The sequence below is a fragment of the Ochotona curzoniae genome, unplaced genomic scaffold (genome assembly GCF_017591425.1).
Source record: "Ochotona curzoniae isolate NIBS_2020 unplaced genomic scaffold, NIBS_Ocur_1.0 scaffold_3208, whole genome shotgun sequence".
Lineage (NCBI taxonomy): Eukaryota > Metazoa > Chordata > Mammalia > Lagomorpha > Ochotonidae > Ochotona > Ochotona curzoniae.
The window spans coordinates 182,874-198,460 of NW_024467106.1; the positions used below are offsets into that span (position 1 = coordinate 182,874).

General features: G+C 55.9%; 1 protein-coding gene across 4 annotated transcripts in view; it reads right to left on the reverse strand.

Annotated features, from left to right (window-relative positions):
- Positions 1 to 15,587, reverse strand: part of CACNA1B (calcium voltage-gated channel subunit alpha1 B) — a 148,949-nt gene that overhangs the window by 129,326 nt on the left and 4,036 nt on the right. The gene's annotated exons all lie outside the window — the stretch shown is intronic.

A 15,587-nucleotide genomic window follows, 5' to 3' on the forward strand; every position in this document is an offset into this window, starting at 1 on the left:
AGGCAACAAACCCCAAAACAGAAAAGGTAAGTTTGGCTAAATCAGAACGTTTATGTAGGGCCTGGCATCTCTGCAAATGATATGGAAAGGTCCAAGTCTCAATTAAAAGGCAAGGGGCCACAAAAGACCAGGACAGCCAGAGATCCAAGATCATCATGATGGGGTGACAGCTTCGACAAGGCCTCGGAGGGGAGGCCACAGAAAGACTGCAGCCAAGCCCATGGAGAAGCAACACGTGAAGAAAATTCCGTAAAAAGTTTACATCTGAAGATACAACAATCAAGTAAGAGGCTGAGTGACCAGGCTGGGCAGCAGGGCTGAGGGGACAGAGGCCCCGAGTGCCAGCGGCAGAGAAGCACAGGAGACGCAGGGAGGGCGCTGACAGGCATGGACGCTGTTCTGCAGTAGCGTGCGAGTTTGTGCTCGGTTCCCTGGGTCAAATGCGTGTGTAGGTGAAAGTTTGCGAGAGTTGTGGTTAGCGGAACTCCCGAGCCTTTGGAACTGTTAGGAAAATCATTTTGCATTAAAAAATATGTAATGAAAATATCTCATTAAACCTTCAGAAAGAATTTAAAATGTCTGTAGAACATACAACTGAAAATGCATGCATTTTGGTGCAAAAAAATGTGTCCATACATGTTTTTCACTACATTCATTTTCTGTGAGTCTTTTTTTTTTAATCTTTTAAAGAGTTTTTAAATTTTTATTTGAGGGCCCAGCACAATAGTGTAGTAGTTAAAGTCCTCGCCTTGAACGCACCAGGATCCCATTTGGTAGCTGGTTCTAATCCTAGCAGCCCCGCTTCCCATGCTGCTCCCTGCTTGTGGCCTGGGACAGCAGTTGAGGATGGCCCAAAGCCTTGGGACCCTGCACCCGTGTGGGAGACCTGGAAGAGCTCCTGGCTCCTGGTTTCAGATTGGCTCAGCTCCAGCCATTGTGCTCACTTGGGGAGTGAACCATCGGACGGAAGATCTTCCTCTCTGTCTCTCCTCCTCTCTGTATATCTGCCTTTCCAATAAAAATAAATAAGTCTTTTTAAAAAGTTTATTTGAACAGCAAAGTTACAGAGAGAAGGCAAAACCGAGATTTTCCCTCCGCTGGTTCACTGCCCAAATGGCCTCGACAGCCAGGGCTTCCCCAGGAGCCTCCTCCAGGTCACCCCCCTGCAGGGACCCAAGCACGTGACCATCTTCCATTGCTTTCCCAGGCCATCAGCAGGGAGCAGCTGGACTTGAACCAGTGCCCTTCTGGGATGCCAGTGCCACAGGTGCAAGCTTAGCCTGCCACAGCACAACACAGGCCCCCTGTGAATTTTTGGAAGACCCCTTGCATGCAACAATTTGAGACTTTTTGCACCAGAGTAAATATTTGAATTACATTGAATTTCTAGGAATGTCTTCTTTTAAAGACTTATGCATTTCAAAGGTAGAATTATGGAGAGAGACGGAGGGAGGAAGGGAAGGAGAGCAGGAGGGAGAGGAGAGAGAGCGCTATCTTCCAGCAACTGATTCACTCTCCAAACGGCCATGATGGCTGGGGCTGGCCGAGCTGGAGCCAGGAGGCCCTCCAGGCCTCCCACGTGCAAGGCAGTCCCGAACACCTGGACCCTCCTTTGTGGGGAGATGACCGACTCACAGTGCTCACACAGATCTGGCCGGCCAGTGGCAGTTTGACTGGCTGGCATAACACTGTCCTCTCAACTTGCTAAGTGCCCATGTGTGTAGAACGCAATACTTAAAGCAATTATTAAAAGCCTGCACAAGAGATACACTTTAAGATACACTACAGAGAAGTCAGAATTCCAAAGTACTTTTAAGTAAGCTGAGGGAATTTAGGAGAAACAAGCAAGAAAAACACAAGAGTGATTTAAGAGAAAATAGAGAAGCAGAATTGAGCTGCAAAGTACAAATATCACATTGGACAGGGATGGCTGAATAAACTAAATGAAAGAAAGAATTAGTAAATGAATTTTAAAAACACAGAGTGCCTACAAAAACCTCACTAGAAATACGACATAGCAAGTTGAAAATAAAAAGCTAGAAAAAGACACATCATACAAATTATTACAGGAAAGCAGAAGTGAATATATTTGCATCATAGGAGTGAATGCCAGGAGCCCAGGCTGTGGGGAAATGGGGTGAGCTGCAGGCGGGGGGTTCAGCAGCCACACAGCCCTCAGGACAGGACGTGTCCCTCCAGCTCCCTGCCAATGTGTCTGGGGGTGGGGGGAAGTTCATGGCCATCGGGACGTGTCCCTCCAGCTCCCTGCTAATGTGCCTGGGAGGGGAAGGCAGTCCCCATGTCACCCGGGGCTGGATGGCATTTTTTTTTTTATCTTTTTTGTTAATATTATGATTTTTTAAAATAATCTTATTTAGTTGATTAGGGTACAAAGAGTCAAGGGCTATAGAGTGAAAGTGGGTTATACCATTGTTTCCACACTATTATCATTTTCCCTGTATCTGGGGTCAGGGGAGAAACAAAGGGAAAAGCCCCACCCAACTTCCCACCCATCCCAGATCCCTAACGGGAAGTGCGCTCCAAGGGTCCTGCTCAGTTTTGATAGTTCGTCAGTTCTGGATTGCTGCCAATCTCACAGTTCCAAGCTGGATGGCATTTCAAGCTGGCACTCTAGCTGCACTCAGCAGCCACTACTAGGATGCACTGGAACGAGCATGAAGGCAGAGGATCTTTCTGTCTACCTGTCCCTGTGTAACTGTCTTTCAAATCTTTAAAGGAAAAACATTACAAAGAGTTGTCACAGGAAACACACTCCAGAAACAAAGAAAAGGGAAGCAACTGACCCATCACAGGCACACTCGAGTCTACAGCACACCCAAACCACATATACACACCTACACTACACCCTAACCACACTACACACACCTACACCACACACACAAATCACACCCTAAACATACCACACACACCTACACCACACTCTAAATGCACTGTACACATATCTACACTACACCCTAACCACACTACACTCACAAATCACACCCTAAACACACTGCATACACACGTCAGCACGCACTTCATTAAATTTCACATGCACAGCTCTCGACACGGGTTGCCTGCCCTCTCCCACCAATAGGTGTGGCATTTGGGAGGGTCTACTCTGGCTCAAGCAGCACCTTCCACTGTGCACCGTGGAGGGAGAAATGCAGCCACGTCGTGGAGGGGTGGATGGGCCCTCTCACCGGCACCACACGTGTCTGTGAGGGTGAAGCCCTCTGACATCATGCTCCAGAGGCCCTCTCTCTGACTGGGCGTGTAGAGCTACACGCCACCCAGATCAGGACATACACAACAGTCCGTGAGGCAAAACAGATGGCCCTAAGAGGAAGAGGACAACTTCAGAACATTCACTGGAAACCCCAAGAGCTCTCTCTCACGGCCGACCGGGGCAGGCTGAGCTACCACTGGCAATGCAGCATCTTACATCACAGGACCAGCTGTCCTCTTCCCATCCAGCACCTGCTGATACCTCTGGGAAAGCAGTGGAGGGCGGACCAGGCGCTTGGGTCACTGCACCGTGGGGAGACCTGGAGGAAGCTCCTGGCTTTGGCTGTTGCAGCCATGAGGGAGTGAACCAGCAGATGAAACCTCTTTCTCTTGCACTCACTCTGCCTTTAAAATAAATAAATCACATTTTTTGAAGCCCTCTCTCAAAAACTGACACAACAGCTAGACAGAAAACTAATAAAGAGGAATTCAATAACATCGTCAGCACACAGCAGTTTATCCACATGTGACAACAGTAGACACACCCATGAACATATAGCAAGACAAAGCCTGTCTGGGCCTAAAACAATAGCAAGTTGAAAATAATTGAAACATACAGTGTGTTCTGTGATCACTCTCGCTAGAAATCACTAGGAAACCTGCAAGTACCTTGTGCCAGGCAAGTGTCACACTGCTGGGAGACAGCAGCCAGTAGCTGGTGGGCATCCTGCACCTGCTTAATGCCAATTATCTCTATTTTATTTTAGATGATGTTTACATAGTTGATTAGGGTGGGAAGGACGAAGGATTAGGGGAGAGTGGGTGAGGCCATTGTTTCCAAATTTCTTCTTCTTCCTGTATGTGGGGGAAGAGTAGGGAGAGAAGTGGAGAAGCCACACAGCCTCCCAGCTGCCTCAGTACTTGTGCTGGGGAACAGCCACTGACATCATCCCAGTGCCCCTGATGTGGGACATTGTCGGAGGGCTCTGCTCAAGTGGTTTCAATAGTTCTGAAATGCTGTTGATCTCATCAATCCAAAGATGAGGAAACCCTTCCAAGGTCCATCTGTTGACCTAGTCCAACTTAAGAATCTCCATTTATCCAGATATTTGCTGTCAACGCTTGGCTGGGGTAGCTGTCCAATCTGTTCTGCTCTGCTTGCTCTGCTGTGGCACCACATGTCCTCTGCAGGCCCAGTGGACTGCCATGTCCTCCACGTGTTTCTGGGCATGCCATCCACTGCTCCATTTAAGACATTGAGGAGACTCAGTTCTGACATGCACTCCCAAGGTCTGACCAGATTTTGTGATTACCCCCAAGGTTGGAATTCTGAGTTAAGCAGTTCAGTTGGAGGCAGGATCCCCAAAGAAACCTCATCTGAATTGATCCCAGATCTGACTTGTGTGTGTGCTTGCCAGGACAGGGTCAGGCTCTGTCCGTCACCCACATCAGCCTATGCACACACTGGCAGTTGCGACTGCTGGGTCAGTTCTGTCTCCAGCCCCATCTCTTACATAAACTAATGGATGCTGCAGCCCAGCCCCAACCCTGCGCTCCATACACTTGGCCCTCACGTATACCAGCAGGTGCTGCAGCTTTGTTAGAGCAACCCCAAACAATCCCCACCATGCCCACCCCTGCCCTGGCTCCTGTGCTTATCAATATGTGCAGCAGACTGTTCCAGCCTGTCCCACATCCCACTCAGTTTTCGTACATGCCAATGGCCATTGGAACCTAGCTCAGCCTAACTGGCCCCACTATCCAACCCTAACTCATGCTAGTAAGCCTGTCTGGTCAGGCCTGCCCTCAGCCCCCATTCCCATGCTCACTAGTGGAGTTGCAGCCCATCAGAGAAGTGGCCACAGCTCCCCTCTGCACCCACTCCCAGTCCCGGATCTCAAACTCTCCAGGTGGTTCTGTAGTCTTGCCTGACAGGACCTGCCCCAGTCCCAGCACCTGCCAGCTGATGCTACGACAAAGCCCAGCCAGCCTGCTCATACTCCGGCCTGTGCATGCTCCAGTGGGTACAGTGTTAGCCCAGCCCCTTGCTGCAAGTACAGTGGCCTTGTTGATGTCAACCCTCCAGAAGTCATTCCTCACCTACATTCCTCCCTCCGTGGTCCTCACTCCCTCACAACTGCATACCCCTTCCCTCATCAATCCACAGTCCCCATGCCCAGGAGCACATGGGTTCCCCAGCCCTGTCTTCTGGGGTGGCATGCTGGCCTGGAGTTCTGCCTGCCCACAAGAGACCAAAGATCATAGATAGGTCCCAGACCCGGTCCTCTGGCACAGGTGCAGGCCTGGGACTTTAACTCCCCACTTGCCTGAACATGAGTGAGTGTGTGAGACCCTAGGCAGAGCCCACAGGCACGCTGTACCAGCCTGGGACCTTCCCTCTCTCCTCCCCACCTGCCACTGCAACCGAAACAGATGTGTGATCTCAGGCACCAGCACGAGTCCCCAGACCCTTGAGCTCATGGAAGACAGCGAAGCCATCGGCAGCTCTAGCTCTGGAATGGCGCCAACTCTGTGTCAACTCCCCAGTGTACCAGCAGTAGTTAGTACGCTTTTTTTTAAAGTGGTGAAGGTGGAGAATTCCAGGCTGGGACGTGCCACCCCACCCCCCAGGTGGTGGAGCTGCAGACTATGGGGGTGCACTGGAGCGGGGGGCCCCTGGGGGCATGCTTGGCAGGGAAGGAGTGACGTCTGAGGGTTCCACAGACTGGGTCACCACATTGTAGGTAGGCGAGGGAGCTGAGATGAAAAGGGTTAGAGAGGAGAAACCAGAGGGCAAGTCTGGGTCAGGCCACGGCACCCACCCATGTGGGAGACCTGACCCGGTTTAAAAGCATTCCTGCTACCTGGTAATGATTGCAAACACTGGGGCTGGAGGTATACCTGGCTACGCTAGGCTGGACCGTGGAACTCACCTGACACAGGAGCCAGGGCTGGAAGAGAGCAGGCTGGGCTGGGCTGCAGTAGCCACCTGTGTCAGAGCAGGGGACGGGTCATGTCAGGCTGGGCCACAGCACCCACCAGAACACGAAAGAACCAGCTCTGGGGGCAGGTTCTACAGGTGATTCGAGGGCTGCTCTCTATGAACTGTAGCACCTGCTGGTTTGCATGGAGAGCTGGGGGTGGGAATAGGCTAAATCAGGCCAGACTGTGGAACTCACCTGAAGCTCACAGAAGCCAGGACTGGATGTGGGCTGGGTTTAACAGGCCACAGCACCCGCTGGTACGTGCATCTGGGACTGAGGGCAGACCAAGCCAAGCAGGGCTACAGCACCTGCCAGCGTGAATGAGAACCAGGGCTGGGAACATAGGGAATTCCCCTACTAGGCTGAGTCTCAGGCAGCACCTAGCCTCAGCACCCACTGGCATTCACAAGAGCCAGACAGGATATGGGCCACACCCAGCTGGCCAGCAAGAGCTGAGACTACAGGTATGCCATGCCAGGCTGGGTTGAGGCAGTCACCAGCAGGCATAAGACTAGGAGCTGGGAATGGGCCTGGTAAAGGAACTCTGAGGATTCCCTTGCCAGGCTGCAGCTCTCACTAATGAGTGCAAGAGCTGGAGCTGGAGGCAGACCAGGCTGGGCAAAGTTGCAGCATATCAGCATGCATACAGGCTGGGTCTGGAGGCAGGCCTCACTGCGCTGGGCTCTAGCACCTGCTGGTGCTTGTGAGAGCCAGAATGGATGTGGGACATTCTGGCAAGTGCCAGGATTGGATGCCAATCCTGTCAAGGTGGGCTGCAGTGCCCCCTGGCAGGTATAAGACCTAGGGCTGGGGGTGGGCCTGGCAGAGGAACTATGGACACTTCCTGCTGGGCTGCAGCTCCTGCTGGTGCTCATGAGAGCCAGGGCTGGGGTGGGCCAGGCTAGTCAAGGCAGCGGCACCTGTCAGCATACCTGTGAGCCGCATCCAGAGATGGGTCATGCTGAGCTAAGCCACAGCACCCAGAGCTGGGTATAACAGCTAGAGGGGATGCAGGATGGAGCAGGCAAGAAGCAGGGCTGTTGCAGCACTGCTGAAGGTTTTGGGGGTCAGCCTAACTAGCCCATGGCATGCATTGGTGCTCATGAGGACCAGGCCTGTGACAGGCTGGCTGGGCTGCAGCACCCATCAGTTCACGTGAGAGATGGGGCTCGGAGTGGCATTGCCCAGGCAGCTGCATTCACCAGTATGTACACTGGCTGGTGCAGGTGACAGACCGAACCTGACCCTGCACTGGCGGGCACACGCAAGAGTCCAGTCTGTGGTCACCCCAGGCGAGGTTTCATGGGGGACTCCTCAGCTAGTCGGCTGGGCTCAGACCTCAGCCACAGGGAAAACCACAGGGTGTGTGGTCCAACCCTGGAGTGTCTGGACCATCACTGGGCCTCCTCAGTTGCCGATGCCTGTGCAGAGGACGGCGCGGCCAGATGCACAGGGGGACATGATGGCCAGCACATCTAGCCAGCAGAGGACGCCGGGTACCTGTCACAGGAGGGAAAGCAGGACAGGCTGGACCACTCTCCTGGCCAAGCCTCGCATCGTGTTCCTGGGCCTGCTGCACTCAGGTGGACTTGGTCAGCCAGCGGCCCTTGGAAAGATTTTCTCAACCCCAGAGCCAACAAAGCCGACGATGTCTGAGAACTATCAAATCCACCCAAGTGCCAGCCTCGGGACACTCCTGTGCACACCGGCGTCCCTGCAGTGTCAGATGACTGTCCCCACCACCAGGTACTGTTGTAGTTACACAGCAAGAAGCTCCTCCCCCTACTGCCCTACAGACACAGCAGAAAACAAAAACCTGAAACTTGTGTCCCACCCACCTTCTTGCTCACCCCAATCAGAGGCAGCCCTCTCAACTACATAAACAAAAACTGAACTGCATAATTCTAAAAACTCCAAGACCACACGGAGCTGAACCACTGACACAGGCAGGTCAGGCCTCCGAGGGATGCCCATGGCCCCCCAGACAACCACAGCCCATGGCCCCCAGGATGCTGACAGCCACCGGGATGCCCACAGCCCTCAGGAGGCTCACAGCTCCCAGGACACCCACAGCCCCCGAGACGCCCACAGCCCATGGCCTCCTGGCCACTCACAGCTCCCAGGACCCCATGGCCTCCTGGCCACCCACAGCTCCCAGGACACCCAGGACACCCACGGCCCCCGGAAACCCACGGCTCCCGGGATGCCCACAGCCCACAGCCCATGGCCCCCCAGACACCCACAGTCCCCGAGATGCCCACAGCCCATGACTCTCGGCTTGCCCACAGCCTTAGGAGGCTCACAGTCCCTAGCATACTCACAGCTCTCGGGCCGCCCAGGACACCCACAGCCCCAGGGACACTCACAGCACCGGGGATGCTGACAGCTCCCTGGACACCCAGTGCCAGATCCCGCCTCCAGCAGAGGCACCCCCGAGGGGTCCCGGCCTCAGCTGTTGAGGACATCTGGGGAATGAACCCGCAGATGGACAATCATGGGCATGTTTCCATCTCTCTCTCCATCTCCGCTGCTCTGCCTTCCAAATCAGCTTTAAATGTTGAGAATAAAAATGTTTTAATGCATGATATATAGCCAAAGTAGCCTAAGAAGTGAATGTATAGCATCATACACATGCATTGGGAAAGTGTCTCAATCACTAATACATATCATCATCAAAAGAACTGAGAAGGACCCAGCACCAAGGCCTAGCAGCTAAAGTCCTCACCTTGAACGTGCCGGGATCCCATATGGGCACCGGTTCTAATCCAGGTGGCCCCACTTCCCATCCAGCTCTCTGCTTGTGGCCTGGGAAGGCAGTCAAGGATGGCCCAAAGCCTTGAGACCCTGCACCCATGTGGGATACCCAGATCTCCTGGCTCCTGGCTTTGGATTGGCTCAGCTCCAGCCATTGCGGCCACTTGGGGAGTGAATCATCAAACAGAAGATCTTCCTCTCTGTCTCTCCTCCTCTCTGTATGTCTGCCTTTCCAATAAAAAAAAAAAAGAACTGAGAAAGAGAAGAATAAAATAGACACAAACAATCATAACAGGACGGGAGACCCGGGCAAAGCCGCAGGCCCAGGAGAGGACAGTAGCCCAGGAGGGGACAGCGTGACCCTGGAGCGGACAGCGTGACCCTGGAGGGGACAGCGTGACCCGGGAGCGGACAGTGTGACCCTGGAGGGGACAGCGTGACCCGGGAGGGGACAGCGTGACCCGGGAGCGGACAGCGTGACCCGGGAGGGGACAGCGTGACCCTGGAGGGGACAGCGTGACCCGGGAGCGGACAGCGTGACCCTGGAGGGGACAGCGTGACCCGGGAGGGGACAGCGTGACCCGGGAGCGGACAGCGTGACCCTGGAGCAGACAGCGTGACCCGGGAGCGGACAGCGTGACCCGGGAGCGACAAGAGGCAGGACGTGCTCAGCTGGCAGCCAGCACTCGGCCCAGCAGGCAAGGCGCTGGGTGGCAGACTTGGGGCTGGCTCCCTGGGAGGCAGCAGTGAGGGCGCAGGTGCCTGGGCTGCCATCATCCCCAAGGGAGACCACAGAGAGCTCTGATCCTGTCCTGGCTGTGGCAGGCCTTTGGGGGTGAGCCTGTAGGTGACAGCTCTCTGTCTCTCTCTGCCTTTTGAACAAATAAAAAATATTTAATGAAATGCAGACGAGCTGTAATTTGTGCATTACGAAATAGACAATTTCACCGCAGTCCCCAGCACCCAATGGGAGACCAGGAGACCAGGGTGGAGTTCCCGGCCCAGCTCTGTGGTTGATTATTTAGGAAACAAAGCAGGGGGATGGAGGACACACACCTTGTGCCCCCGTCTCAGGCTGCTACTCTGCATTTCAAAGAACTCTTTAATGCAGTTCATAATCATGCAAAAACTACACAAATATGTGGGAAAAAATCTAATCCCCACGCACTGGACTGTGTCCTGGAAACTACGTTTACCAAAGTAAGCAAAGGTCTACGCAGACACAGACGCATGGATTCCATTTGCGCCGTAACACCAGTGCTGCTCAAATCATCACTCGGCCATATGCAAGACTTGTTTAGGCTCGTCATCGATTAACAAGAGTATCCTAGAATTCCTATGGAGGGAGATAGGCCAGGCCAGCCTAAACTACCTGAAAAACAGGACAGAGGAGGCGCACAGCATCTCCTGAGTACTAAGTGGTGAGAAAAACCAGAGCGTGCAGGGTGAGGGTGCCCAGGCCCCTGGAGGCAGCGGCCCAGAGGGGAAGGAGCAGGCAACACCCGAGGGATCTGGCACAGACCTCTCCCAAAAGGAGAGGACAAACCCACAAACAGATCATGAGGGTGACCGCACTCGGGGACACTTACCCAAGAAACAGTGTGAACACTGTGCAGGGTGCCCAGAACGCCCTGACCCTGCACACACACGTCCTGACAGAGGGGAGCACTGAGCCAGCCCGTCCCCTCACACACACACACACACACACACACACACACACACGTCCTGACAGAGGGGAGCACTGAGCCAGCCCATCCCCTCACACACACACACACACGTCCTGACAGAGGGGAGCACTGAGCCAGCCCGTCCCCTCACACACACACACACACACACACACACACACGTCCTGACAGAGGGGAGCACTGAGCCAGCCCATCCCCTCACACACACACACACACACACACACACACGTCCTGACAGAGGGGAGCACTGAGCCAGCCCATCCCCTCACACACACACACACACACACACACACACGTCCTGACAGAGGTGAGCACTGAGCCAGCCCGTCCCCTCACACACACACACACACACACACACACACACGTCCTGACAGAGGTGAGCACTGAGCCAGCCCGTCCCCTCACACACACACACACACACACGTCCTGACAGAGGTAAGCACTGAGCCAGCCCATCCCCTCACACACACACACACACACACACACACACACACACACACGTCCTGACAGAGGGGAGCACTGAGCCAGCCCGTCCCCTCACACACACACACACACACACACACACACACACACGTCCTGACAGAGGGGAGCACTGAGCCAGCCCGTCCCCTCACACACACACACACACACACACACACACACACACGTCCTGACAGAGGGGAGCACTGAGCCAGCCCATCCCCTCACACACACACACACACACACACACACACACACACACACACGTCCTGACAGAGGGGAGCACTGAGCCAGCCCATCCCCTCACACACACACACACACACACGTCCTGACAGAGGGGAGCACTGAGCCAGCCCATCCCCTCACACACACACACACACACACACACGTCCTGACAGAGGGGAGCACTGAGCCAGCCCATCCCCTCACACACACACACACAAACACACACACACGTCCTGACAGAGGGGAGCACTGAGCCAGCCCATCCCCTCACACACACACACACACACACACACACACACACACGTCCTGACAGAGGGGAGCACTGAGCCAGCCCATCCCCTCACACACACACACACACACACACGTCCTGACAGAGGTGAGCACTGAGCCAGCCCATCCCCTCACACACACACACACACACACACACACACACACACACACACACACGTCCTGACAGAGGGGAGCACTGAGCCAGCCCATCCCTTCACACACACAAAACACACACACACACACACGTCCTGACACAAGGGAGCACTGAGCCAGCCCATCCCCTCACACACACACACACACACACACACACACACACACGTCCTGACAGAGGGGAGCACTGAGCCAGCCCATCCCTTCACACACACAAAACACACACACACACACACACGTCCTGACACAAGGGAGCACTGAGCCAGCCCATCCCCTCACACACACACACACACACACACACGTCCTGACAGAGGGGAGCACTGAGCCAGCCCGTCCCCTCACACACACACACACACACACACACGTCCTGACAGAGGGGAGCACTGAGCCAGCCCATCCCTTCACACACACACACACACACACACACACGTCCTGACAGAGGGGAGCACTGAGCCAGCCCATCCCCTCACACACACACACACACACACACACACACACACACACACACACACGTCCTGACAGAGGGGAGCACTGAGCCAGCCCGTCCCCTCACACACACACACACACACACACACACGTCCTGACAGAGGGGAGCACTGAGCCAGCCCGTCCCCTCACACACACACACACACACGTCCTGACAGAGGGGAGCACTGAGCCAGCCCATCCCCTCACACACACACACACACACACACACACACACACGTCCTGACAGAGGGGAGCACTGAGCCAGCCCGTCCCCTCACACACACACACACACACACACACACGTCCTGACAGAGGGGAGCACTGAGCCAGCCCATCCCTTCACACACACACACACACACACACACACACACGTCCTGACAGAGGGGAGCACTGAGCCAGCCCATCCCCTCACACACACACACACCACACACACACACACACACACACACGTCCTGACAGAGGGGAGCACTGAGCCAGCCCGTCCCCTCACACACACACACACACACACACACACACACACACACGTCCTGACAGAGGGGAGCACTGAGCCAGCCCATCCCCTCACACACACACACACACACACACACACACACACACACACGTCCTGACAGAGGGGAGCACTGAGCCAGCCCATCCCCTCACACACACACACACACACACACACACGTCCTGACAGAGGTGAGCACTGAGCCAGCCCATCCCCTCACACACACACACACACACACACACACACACACGTCCTGACAGAGGGGAGCACTGAGCCAGCCCATCCCCCCTCACACACACACACACACACACACACACACACGTCCTGACAGAGGTGAGCACTGAGCCAGCCCGTCCCCTCACACACACACACACACACACACACGTCCTGACAGAGGGGAGCACTGAGCCAGCCCACCCCCTCACACACACACACACACACACACACACACACACACACACACACGTCCTGACAGAGGGGAGCACTGAGCCAGCCCGTCCCCTCACACCACACACCACACACACACACACACACGTCCTGACAGAGGGGAGCACTGAGCCAGCCCATCCCCTCACACACACACACACACACACACACACACACACACACACACACGCCCTGACAGAGGGGAGCACTGAGCCAGCCCATCCCCTCACACACACACACACACACACACACACACACACACACACACACACGTCCTGACAGAGGGGAACACTGAGCCAGCCCATCCCCTCACACACACACACACACACACACACACACACACACACACGTCCTGACAGAGGGGAGCACTGAGCCAGCCCATCCCCTCACACACACACACACACACACACACACACGTCCTGACACAGGGGAGCACTGAGCCAGCCCATCCCCTCACACACACACACACACACACACACGTCCTGACAGAGGGGAGCACTGAGCCAGCCCATCCCCTCACACACACACACACACACACACACACACACACACACACACGTCCTGACAGAGGGGAGCACTGAGCCAGCCCATCCCCTCACACACACACACACACACACACACACACACACACACACACACACGTCCTGACAGAGGTGAGCACTGAGCCAGCCCATCCCCTCACACACACACACACACACACACACACACACAAACACACACACACACGTCCTGACAGAGGGGAGCACTGAGCCAGCCCATCCCCTCACACACACACACACACACACACACACACACACACACACACGTCCTGACACAAGGGAGCACTGAGCCAGCTGCATCTCTCTGCGTTGTGTACCTCTCCCCTGTTCTGAGAAACCAGCTGTTACTGAGTCTCTTGACAACTTGAGTAAAACGGCCAGCCATGATTGCACCGGCACGCATGCTCCAGACAGGATCGGAGTAGAGGCTGAGCTCACGCTGGGAGGGGCAGCCCTGCTGTCATGGCTGCAGCTGAGTGGTAGGGTTCACAGCCCAGGACCAGACATGACATCTGCTCAGCTCATGGGGTTTGCTGGAGGAACCACGAAGATCCTGTCCACTTTCCCAGGCCCTGGCACTCCCAGCCCACATTCTCCTCCTGCCCATCTGGGAGAGGCACTGGACCCAGGCCCGCGCCCACATGGCCCACGCTCCTGCCCAGGGACTGAGAACACGGGGCAGCGGGGTCCAGTGGGTGGCGCCTCTGTCCTGTGTGGGGCAACTTGCCGTGTCCTGCGTGGACACCTCAGCCCCCCACCGTGCCCCATATGGATCCCTGCAGCCCACGCCTACGGTACTCCTAGGATCAGGTATGTGGAGGAGGCAGGCCAGGCTCCCGCAGGAAGCTCCACCCCACACAAGGGGTTTCCCCGCCGTCTGCATTTGAAGAAAAGGGCCCACGGAGGAACTATGTTCCATGCTGGCAGCCCACTGGCACGGGAGGCAGCTGCAGACAGTGGAGGGGCCAAGGACCCTGCAGCTACTCCAGGGAGTTCCCAGGAGCCAGGCCACTGGCAGCACCTCCGGCCCAGCATGAACGTTAATCAAGCCTGCAGAGGAGCCAAGGACCACGCTTGCACTGTCCCCCCAGGGTGCCAGGCCAGCAGCCCTGGACACTGCAGCAGGAGTTCAGAGAACAAGAAGCCCTCCCCCAGGGCGGGTGGGGCAGCACTCAGCAGGAGCCCAGTAGGGCATGACCAATGGCCAGCAGGAGGCCCCACAGTATCCCCTGTCCCTGAGCTCAGAACGGGGGACAGGAAGCAGCAGAGTGGCAAGGTGGAAGCCAGGGGGCTTAGGGTCAGCCCTGGGCTGGAGGCTGGGCTGCCACCCCAGCAGCTGTCCACAGGCTGGGAGCTGGACCAGGGCCAAGGGTACACATCCTGGAAGGAGGCCCTGGGTTTCTGCGGGGCTAAGTGAGTGGCTGCAGGGGTTACCCCGAGCCTCGAGGCTGGGACATCAGCCACCCGGGTCAGTGTGTGACACACAACAGGGCTGGAATCTGACTGCAGCCCAGGCAGAACCGAGACGAGGCAGGGTGATGGGCAGCCGTGGCAGAGATGGCAAGCGGGGCTCAGGGTCAGCCTACAGGGTGGGGGGCAGGAGCCAGGGCCAAAAGAGGACACAGACACTTTGGGCCTCCCCACGGCCCCCACAACAGCCTTGGGCATGGGGACCCCAGCTACCACCCTGGAGGAAGTTGGCCTCCCCGGGCACCAATGCAGAGCGGCACTGCCTCTGAGAGCCAATTAAACAAACCCTAATTAAAACCAACCCTGTAACGAGCAGCCCCAGCGCCGGCCTCCCAGAGGGCCCCACAGGCCACCCCTCCCCACAGCCCCAGGCACAGGCCCTAGGTCCCTGTGGACCCTGGCAGAAGGTCCCCTCTAGGCCCAGAAGGCACAGGGTGAGGTG